The following is a 10,381-nucleotide window of genomic DNA, read 5'->3' as shown; positions in this document are numbered from 1 at the left end:
GAGGCCATTTGGCCCATCGAGCCTGCACCGACAACAATCCCACCCAGGTCCCATCCCCATAACCCCACATATTTATCCTGCTAATCCCCCTGAGACTAAGGGACAATTTAGCATAGCCAATCAACCTAACCCACACATCTTTGGACTGTGGGAGGAAACTGGAGCACCCGGAGGAAACCCAGTCATGCTGTATAAATGCAAGTTCCTTTTTTTAACAGCTTGTTGTGTGCATGAGGGAGAAGGGAATTGAGGGACAGGGTGGGATAAGGTTGTTGGAATGCAGGAGACTGGTATGGAGCTTAAACGCTGACACTGACCAGTTGGGCTTAAAGGCCTGTTTATGGTTCTGTGTGAGAATAAGGCCATGATGTGTTGGACTGGGGTGAATACAGTAAGAGTTTTAACAACACCAGGTTACAGTCCAACAGGTTTATTTGGTAGCAAATAAACCTGTTGGACTTTAACCTGGTGTTGTTAAAACTCTTACTAAGAGTAAGGCGCCATCTAAATGAAACACGAAGCAGGGGGATTTTGGAAGGCAGGAAATGTCTTTGATTAGCCCAAAGCTTTTTCTGACACTCTGGAAAGCTGGCAGATCCTGTTTGAATCTGGTTTCTATACTGAGCAGCTCTCCCTTCCTGAACATAACAGGTGACAGGTAACGCCAGGGTGACTTGATCAGGAAGTGAAGCCTTGTTCTTCCTGCACCTGGACTGACGTCTCTCTCTGAGAGTAACTTGATGCTGTTTGAAAAGCTGACGGTGCCGTTCGGTTAGCAGTGTGGCCAGCAACAACGACAAAAAAAATAACCCTCCTCCGATCTGTTTTAATCCATTATTTTCTTGCTAAAGAATTGAATTTGAACGGCGGTGAGTGTCACCTAAACGCTGGGGCTCCTCCCACACCTGGGACAGTGAGGTTGCTGGTTGGTTGTGGAGGTGGGAGCGGCAGAACATTACATTGCGTTTACTCAACACTGGCAGTATCGAGAGGTGCTGGGCATTGTAACACTGGAGTGGCAGCAGCCTTCCTGGTCTGCGCTCGCTCTGTCTCTGTGTGGATTACAATTTAACAAGGACCATTTCACCCTGCTGGCTGCAGCAAGCTACTTTTAACCCGGACACCAGTCTGTGCACAGCGACAGGAGGGAGGTGAGTGACGGTCTAAAAACTCTCTTTAAACTACAAGCCGCTGTTCAAACATCGATCCCACAGTGAGTCTTAACATTTAGAACTCTCCTCGCAACTTTCCAATGGTCGATGTGTTAAAGGAGAGTTGAGTTGCCAGTTTCCTGGGCGCATAGGAATGTGTGTACATTATACTGTGTGTGTGTGTGTACAGGTTGGATTTTATTCAGGATAGGATGTTAGTAATCCCTCTGCCCCCTCCCCCCCCCCCCCATTTCAAGTTGAGTTTGGAAATGATTGTAGGGAGGGAACTTTGGTTTCTTGAGCTTTTTGGAGATTCTTTTCTCTCTACAATGTTCAGAGAGAGTTGGAAAACAATGGCAATCCTTTGCTGTCAAGCCTTATTTCGGCTTTGACCTGCTCCTTTTGTCCCAGAGGTTTAGCAGCTGATCTATCTCATATATCCCCCAAAGCCTTTCATCTGATGGGCCCCTGCTTTCTTGAGTTAGTGAGCTCAGTACAGCTCCCTGTGTGTGTCTCACCGTGTTTAAGTACAGCCTCCTGAAATGAATGTTTAGTGGAGTGTATAATTTGGGGTAATCTAATCTTAGATCTTTTTAATCGTGTGTGTGTGTGTCAGTGAGTTCTTACTCTAAACACTGTCTGATGCAAAAAGACGGACCTTTCAACAACTTAACTTATTCTGATGGAATTGGTTAACTACCTGAAGCATTTTACACAACATTCAGGGTCAGAGAGGCCACGCTTGCTTCTTTCCAAAGGACTTGCCAGAATCTCTGGTAAACAAATGAATTGAATCAACAGTGTATTCCTCAGGGCCTACAGGTAGCTAGCTGGCTGAAGAATCGCTCCTCGTGACCAAAAGCACTTCATGGACAGAAAGCGAACCAAACACTAACGATGATGTATTGGAGGAGGTCAGCAAAGATTGGTCCAAAGAGTTGGGGTTCAGCAGGTTTTTTAGCAAGCGAGATGGGTGTCAAGGGTCATCCTGGATTACAACATTCTACTATTGTCACACCGGCCTTCCGTTGACACACTTGTTGCTGGATGGCACACCCATCTGACAGGACACCTGTTTCCTGATGGCATATTTTGTCTGCTGATGAGACACCTGCCCATTGACGAGGTGATTGTCCACGAGCAGTGAATCTGTTGCCAGAAGGCCCACTGATGCACACCTCTCATGAAATTGTGTGTAGTTCTGGTCACCTCACTATAAGAAGGATGTGGAAGCACTGGAAAGAGTGCAGAGGAGATTTACCAGGATGCTGCCTGGTTTGGAGGGTAGGTCTTATGAGGAAAGGTTGAGGGAGCTAGGGCTGTTCTCTCTGGAGCGGAGGAGGCTGAGGGGAGACTTAATAGAGGTTTATAAAATGATGAAGGGGATAGATAGAGTGAACGTTCAAAGACTATTTCCTCGGGTGGATGGAGCTATTACAAGGGGGCATAACTATAGGGTTCATGGTGGGAGATATAGGAAGGATATCAGAGGTAGGTTCTTTACGCAGAGAGTGGTTGGGGTGTGGAATGGACTGCCTGCAGTGATAGTGGAGTCAGACACTTTAGGAACATTTAAGCGGTTATTGGATAGGCACATGGAGCACACCAGAATGATAGGGAGTGGGATAGCTTGATCTTAGTTTCAGATAAAGCTCGGCACAACATCTTGGGCCGAAGGGCCTATTCTGTGCTGTACTGTTCTATGTTCTAAATGGAGGGAGCACCGCGCTGTCAGAGGGTCAGACTCAGGGAGCACCGCACTGTCAGAGGGTCAGTGCTGAGGGGGCGCTGCACTGTCGGGTGATCAGTGCCGAGGGGGTACCACATTGTCGGGTGGTCAGTGCCGAGGGGGCGCCGCACTGTCAGAGGGGTCAATTTTCAGTTGCAACTTGAAACTTCATTTGCATAAAAGTTCCAATGATAGTATTTTAAAGGTGCAGGGAGTTCTCCCTAGTGTCCTGTGGAGCATTTATCCCTAACCGACATCATTGAAAATATGTATTTTAAAATTGCTATCTCATCGCTGTTAGTGGGAGCTTCCTTTGTGAAAATTGGCTGTGGACATTCCTACATAACACAATCACTGCAATGGGGAAGGGGAAATACGCCTGCTTTGTGCTTAGTAAGATCTGATTGGGCCTGTCCATATTTAGTTCATCAAGGATTCTTTGTATTTGCGGGGTATTTGATCAGTGAGAGGAAGGCATTAGTGTTTTATACCATGCGATGAAGCTGAATTTACACAAACTCTTCTGATGCAGAGTGGGTTGATTAATGTGCCAACTGATGTGAATTGAACTGTTTTGTGTCCGAGCCACGGCAGCTCCTGTGAGATAATTCTCTCTTGCTGATGTCAACTGAACTATAAATAGAATTTAAAAAAGCAGAAAGCAAACACAATATTACGGTGAATCTTTCCAGCGTGTGTTGACAGTCTCTCGAGGTAAACATAGGTGTGTCCCTATTCCTATCTTTCTAATCATAGCCAGAGAATGTCTTGCAGTGGCTTCTCTTATTCACATACTGTTACCTCGGGTGTCCCCCATCCTTCTGCCCCTCGGTGGCATCATCCAAAGTCGTGGCGTTATTTTTCATGTGGACACTGACACCAAGCTCTATCTCATTACCACCTCTCCTGACTCCACCATTGCTAAAATGTCAGACTGCTTACCCGACATTCAGTACTGGAGGAACAGGAATATCTTCCAATGAAATATTGGGAAGATTGGTGCCATTATTTTCAGTCCCCATTGCATACTCTGTTCCCTTGCTACCAACTCCACCCCTCTCCCGAGCAACAGCCTGACATTAAGCCTGTCTGTTCGTGACCTTGAAATAAGTTTCTGACTGCATATTCCTGCCATCACTAAGACTGCCCATTTCGCCCTCCGGGGAGGCGATGGCCTAGTGGTATTATCGCTAGAGTATTAATCCAGAAACTCAGCTAATGTTCTGGGGACCCAGGTTCAAATCCCGCCACGGCAGATGGTGGAATTTGAATTCAATAAACAATATCTGGAATTAAGAATCTACTAATGACCATTAAACCATTGTCGGAAAATCGCATTTGGTTCACTGATGTCCTTTTAGGGAAGAAAATCTGCTGTCCTTGCCTGACCTGGTCTACATGTGACTCCAGAGCCACAGGAATGTGGTTGACTCTCAACTGCACTTGGGCAACTAGAGATTGGCAATAAATGCTGGTCAGCCAGCGACACCCATGTCCCATGAAGGAATTTTTAAAAAAACACCTCCCCACTCAGCCTCTACTTCAGCTCGCCTGCTGCTGAAACCTTATTGCATGCCATTTTCTCTTCTGACTTGACTGATGATATCCTAGCCGGATTGCATCATTGGGATCATAAAATGGAGGCATCCAATACTCTGCGCGTGTTCTAACTCTTGCTTTAATTATCCCTTTCCTTTCTGGCATTGTCTCCTAGTCCCTCAGTGCCTCAAGTTTTAAATTCTCATTATTATGCATGAAGTATACCCCACCCCCAGCCCAAGGCTTCTCATCCTCCCTATCTCTGTAACCTCCTACCCAACCATCCTGACCCCGCTCCTCCGAGTGCTCTCTTCCTCCAGCTCCCTGTTTCACCCCCTCAACTCATCCTCATTAGCCCCCCATGGACCTATGGCTGGGCCACTGAATCGCCCGTGGCAGGACCTACCCTGACAGACACCAATGGTGGCACAGTGGTTAGCACTACTGCCTCACCACATCAGGGACCCAGGTTCAATTCTGGCTTCGGGTGACTTGTCTGTGTGGAATTTACACATTCTTCCTGGGTTTCCTCTGGGTGCTTGGGTTTCCTTCCATGGTCCAAAGATCTGCAGGTTGGGTGGATTAGCCATGGACTCGAGTGTCCCAAGATGTGTAGGTTAGATGGATGTGTGGGGTTATGGGGATAGGGAGAGGGCCTGGATAAGATACTCTGTCAGAGAGTCCGTGCAGACTCGATGGGCCAAATGGCCTCCTTCTGCATTATAGGAATGTAAAAATTCTATGACGGTGCCGGGAAATCCCAGCTAGAATCACTCCATTGCTTTATCCCTAAATTGAATGATATGAGTGGCTAAAGAAGGCTGTTTGGATTTTTAAAAAAACCTCGGCTGTTATAATGTCAGCGTGTGTGAGAGATTCGAAGGGCAGGTTGAGAATCCAGTGAAACATAATCATGATTTCAATACTAATAATTACTCTATCATTAATCACAGCTTCAGTTATTACTTACAAATTAATTTTTCACCAACTGGACAGAATGTAGAGTCTATTTCTTAGTCACTGAGCCAGTGAGGTACTCTGCGATCTTTTTACCTAAAGTTTACAGCACAGAAACTGGGCTATGTCAGTGTTTATAGAAACATAGAAGATAGGAGCAGGAGGAGGCCATTTGGCCCATTGAGACCAGTCCGCCATTCATTATGATCATTGCTGAAGTGCTGTATCCAGCCGCCTCTTGAATACATTCAATGTTTTGGCATCCTGTGGTAGTGAATTCCACAGGCTCACCACTCTTTGGGTGAAGAAATGTCTCCGCACCTCCGTCCTAAATGGTCTACCCCGAATCCTCAGACTGTGACCCCTGGTTCTTGACTCCCCCACCATTGGGACCATCCTCCCTATGTTTGAGAGAAACTTCCTGCAACCTTATTTCATCTCATCCGATCACCATTTCTCCCTCATGTCCTTAACTGCATCCATGCTATTCACCTCAACCACTCCCTGTGCCAGTGATGAGCACAGTCGCACTGCGCTGTCTTTCAGATGTGGTGAGCGGAAAAGGCTCCAGGGCAGGAGCTTGTCTTGAGATTTGTAGTTCCCTTATCCCCGCGCCTGCTCTGAGTGACTGACTCCTGTGTATTTTGCCGTGTGCGGTTATATCTGGTCTATCTCCCTGGTTTACACTTGACTGTATGACTTGCCCTCATTTGCATCACTCGATTGGAATGTTCAGCATTAACCGGTTTGTTGCCATGGTGACCTATGCAGATTGCACCAGGAATGTGTGAGATGGCGACCAAATGTGGAATTGGAGTCATTACTAAGGTACAATCCACTGCCCGGTGCTGAAATTGTCCAGGACGCGGTCAACAAGCAAAAATCTGTCCTCACTTCCCACCGGCACAGGAGGAGGCCATTCAGCCCCTCGAGCCTGTTACACAGTAACAGAAGCAGACCATTCGGCCTTCAAGCCGGACCACTCTAGTGAATCTGTGCCCATGAAGCTGGCGAAAAGACAGAGTGAATCCTGGGCCTGAAAGACATTCGACAGTCCCCATGTACCGGGACATTTCTCAGCCGTCACTGACAGCTGCTGAAAACAGATGTTGGGCATTTTGCATATGTGAAATTGTGGAAAACAAAACTTTAAAAATGCAAAGACAAAGCGCTAAAACTTTTTTTTTAAATGTGAAAGACCGGAGATGTGAGAAACCGGAATCGAGTATCTGAAATGCAGGAGATTCTCTGCATCTGTTGGATAACAGATCAGTTAATCATTTGGGTGAGGATTTCCAGCCATGCTTGTCCCCACAAGACTGGAAAATCCAGCCCAAGGTCAGTGGACCGTTGCATGGTCCCGTCCCGCCTGCTATGAATCCTGTGACGGACGGGACTGGAGAATTCCACCCACTGGACTTGCGGATAGCGAAGAGCATTGTCGGGCAATACAGCAGGATATAGATAGGCTGGAAAATTGGGCGGAGAGGTGGCAGATGGAGTTTAATCCGGATAAATGCGAAGTGATGCATTTTGGAAGAAATAATGTAGGGAGGAGTTATACAATAAATGGCAGAGTCATCAGGAGTATAGAAACACAGAGGGACCTAGGTGTGCAAGTCCACAAATCCTTGAAGGTGGCAACATAGGTGGTGAAGAAGACATATGGTATGCTTGCCTTTATAGGACGGGGTATAGAGTATAAAAGCTGGAGTCTGATGATGCAGCTGTATAGAACGCTGGTTAGGCCACATTTGGAGTACTGCGTCCAGTTCTGGTCGCCGCACTACCAGAAGGACGTGGAGGCGTTAGAAAGAGTGCAGAGAAGGTTTACCAGGATGTTGCCTGGTATGGAGGGTCTTAGCTATGAGGAGAGATTGGATAGACTGGGGTTGTTCTCCTTGGAAAGACGGAGAATGAGGGGAGATCTAATAGAGGTGTACAAGATTATGAAGGGTATAGATAGGGTGAACAGTGGGAAGCTTTTTCCCAGGTCGGAGGTGACGATCACGAGGGGTCACAGGCTCAAGGTGAGAGGGGTGAAGTAGAACTCAGATATCAGAGGGACGTTTTTTACACAGAGGGTGGTGGGGGCCTGGAATGCGCTGCCAAATAGGGTGGTGGAGGCAGGCATGCTGACATCGTTTAAGACTTACCTGGATAGTCACATGAGCAGCCTGGGAATGGAGGGATACAAACGATTGGTCTAGTTGGACCAAGGAGCGGCACGGACTTGGAGGGCCGAAGGGCCTGTTTCCTGTGCTGTACTGTTCTTTGGGTGAGTTTCTGAAAATAGAGCCACAGCACAGACGTTGCAAACACTGCCACACCTGTCGTGTCTTTCCTGCAGCTTTCTTTATGAATTGTGGTTTTATAAATAGGGGTATAGAATACTAAAGCGGTAACACTGAAACTGTTCCAATCACTGGCTCCTCCCCAGGTAGAATTTTGTCTCCAATTTCAGTTGTCCTTTTTGGGGAAGGATGTCAAGGCTTTGGAAATTGTGGAGGAGAGATTCACGGTGTGGATTCCAGGGATAAGGGACTTTAGTTATGAGCTGAGTCTGGAAAACTGGTGTCGTTTCCACTGAAGCAGAGGAGAGGAGATTAAATTATCAGGGTTTCAACAAGGTAAAAAAGGAACAAACTTCCCACTGGCCAGTGAAGTGCCTTTAGCAATCACCAGCTGCCCCAAAGTACTGTGGGTATTTCTTATCCAGAGTTGTTAAGACCTGAATTGGCCAACCAGAAACTGAGGTGCAGGCTAGCTTTAAAGGGGGAATAAATATTTGAAAAAGTAAAACTTTTAAGCGTCTGGGAAATTAGACAAAGGAATTTGTCTTTCATGTACAGATGTGAGGGGCTAAATGGCCATCTTCTCTGCTAGCCCATCCTGATTCTCAATCAGTGTGGTCTCGCTTTGTACGTTTTGCATAGATTAGTTGAACTGTTGGATCTAGTTTCAAACACAATCATGATTTCAATACTAATAATTACTCTATCATTAATCACAGCTTCAGTTATTACTTACAAATTAATTTTTCACCAACTGGACAGAATGTAGAGTCTGTTTCTTAGTCACTGAGCCAGTGAGGTACTCTGCGATCTTTTTACCTAAAGTTTACAGCACAGAAACTGGGCTATGTCCGTGTTTATAGGAACATAGAAGATAGGAGCAGGAGGAGGCCATTTGGCCCGTTTGAGTCCACTCCGCCATTCATTACGATCATTGCTGAAGTGCTGTTTCCAGCCGCCTCTTGAATACATTCAATGTTTTGGCCATTGTCGGGGGTTGTGGATGGGGGGGACATCTTTTGGATGAGATGTCTGACATGAATAAATGTCAACCCTCTCAGGTGGATGAAGATCCCATGATTACTATTGGAAGAAGAAGGGGGGGGGGGGGGAGGAGGTTATCCTGTTCAATTTTTATTCATCAAACCATGTCAGTAAAAACATGTTCTATGGTCATTATCACATTGCTGTTTTGGGAATCTTGCTGTGTAAAAATTGGCGATATATTGCAAGAGTAATTGAATTGAATTATTATTGTCACGTATTAACATACAGTGAATAGTATTGTTTCTTGCACGCTATACAGACAAAACATATCATTCATAGAATACATAGGGGAGAAGGAAAGGATAGGATGTGATGACACTTCAAAAGTACTTGATTGGCTGTAAAGCATTTGAGACATCTTAAAGCTATTAAAAGTGCCACAGAAATGCAAGTTATTTAATTCTTTGGTTGCAGTGAGGTTTGAAACGACAGTAGGCCCTATGGGTGTTTGACTGTTGGTGTACAGTTTGAAACCATTACGTAGGTTCTCAGTTATGCAATGGGACCAAAATGTTCTCTGCGTTTCCAAACCTCCAATCTTCCTGCAATCATCTGTCCCCATGTTACAGGGGAAGACCTCTCCTCATGTCCACCTTTAGTTAGAAGCACGTTTGTGTTCTGAGCAGAATAGTTCAAGAGCCTTTTGTTTTCTTGACAGTTTTCTATGTATCGACAAGGTTCCTGCAGTGAAAATTCACTTGGTGATACTCAGAAAATCTAAGAAACAGGGTGAGAATAGAGCGTAGAGGATCAACCTAGCTGCATTAGATTGATCCCTGGGATGAGTGGCCAATTGAATTGGGTCTATACACACTGGAGTTTAGAAGAAATGTGCAGAATACCGACTGGGTAGACACTGTTTCCACAGACTGGGGAATCTAGAACACAGTGAGTGGAAGGGACATAGATAAGGGGCTCAATCATTTAGGACTGAGACGAGGAGAACTTTCTTCACTGAAAAGGCAGAATTTTCCCATCCTGCCCTGCCATGGGAATCGTAGCGGGCAGGACGTGGACCATGCAAAGGCCCGTTGACCTTGGGTGGAAAATTCCGGCCTTGGGACAAGCAGGGCTGGAAAATTCCAATCACAGGGTTGTGAATCTTTGGAATTTTCTACCCCAGAGGGTTGTGACTGTTCCATCATTAAGACTGGAATAGATAGATTTTTAATCTTAGGGAATCCAGGGATATGCGAGTGGATGGGAAGTGACGCTGAGATGGCAAATCTGCCATGATCTTATTAAACCGTAGAGCAATCCCAAGGGCTGAATGGTTTACCCCTGTTCCTATTTCTTATGCTTGATTATGTTCCTGTAAGGAGTGTCTTCTTATTGGTTTATTTGCAAAGATCACACTCCCCTATTTTTTTTTTTACCAGAGCTCCCTTTCCTTGCTGCCCCTGCACTGGAAACCCTGAAGGATATAGGGCTGGATTCTGAGGTGCCCTGGTCTGTACACCTCCATTGGGCCAGCCCGCTCAGGTGACGAATGGCCAGCCCAACAGCCACTTAATGGCTGATATATAGACCGGAGGTGAGGCTTCAGCCCCACCGGGTAGCGCGTCCTGCCTGGGAGAGTTGCCAGTCAATCAGAGGCCAACAGTACTGGCAGCGCCACTGGGAGTCGAGGCCACTGTTGGTACTGCACTCATGGCTTGAAGAAG

At 46.2% G+C, this 10,381-nt stretch overlaps 1 protein-coding gene across 2 annotated transcripts in view; it reads left to right on the top strand.

Moving 5' to 3' along the window:
• The first annotated feature begins 822 nt into the window (after positions 1-822).
• Positions 823-10,381, top strand: part of LOC144498925 (ras association domain-containing protein 8-like) — a 52,460-nt gene continuing 42,901 nt past the window's right edge. The window contains exon 1 of one of the 2 annotated variants that reach the window (XM_078220839.1): positions 823-869. The gene's annotated coding sequence lies outside the window, so the exon portion shown is untranslated. Of the gene's footprint in view, positions 870-895; positions 1,152-10,381 lie in introns of those variants that run through there. The other variant, XM_078220838.1, reaches the window with a different exon arrangement.

Source organism: Mustelus asterias, chromosome 9 (assembly GCF_964213995.1).
Source record: "Mustelus asterias chromosome 9, sMusAst1.hap1.1, whole genome shotgun sequence".
NCBI classification, from domain to species: domain Eukaryota; kingdom Metazoa; phylum Chordata; class Chondrichthyes; order Carcharhiniformes; family Triakidae; genus Mustelus; species Mustelus asterias.
The sequence above is the reverse complement of the archived record's forward strand: the minus strand, read 5'-3'. Positions and strand labels throughout refer to the sequence as shown.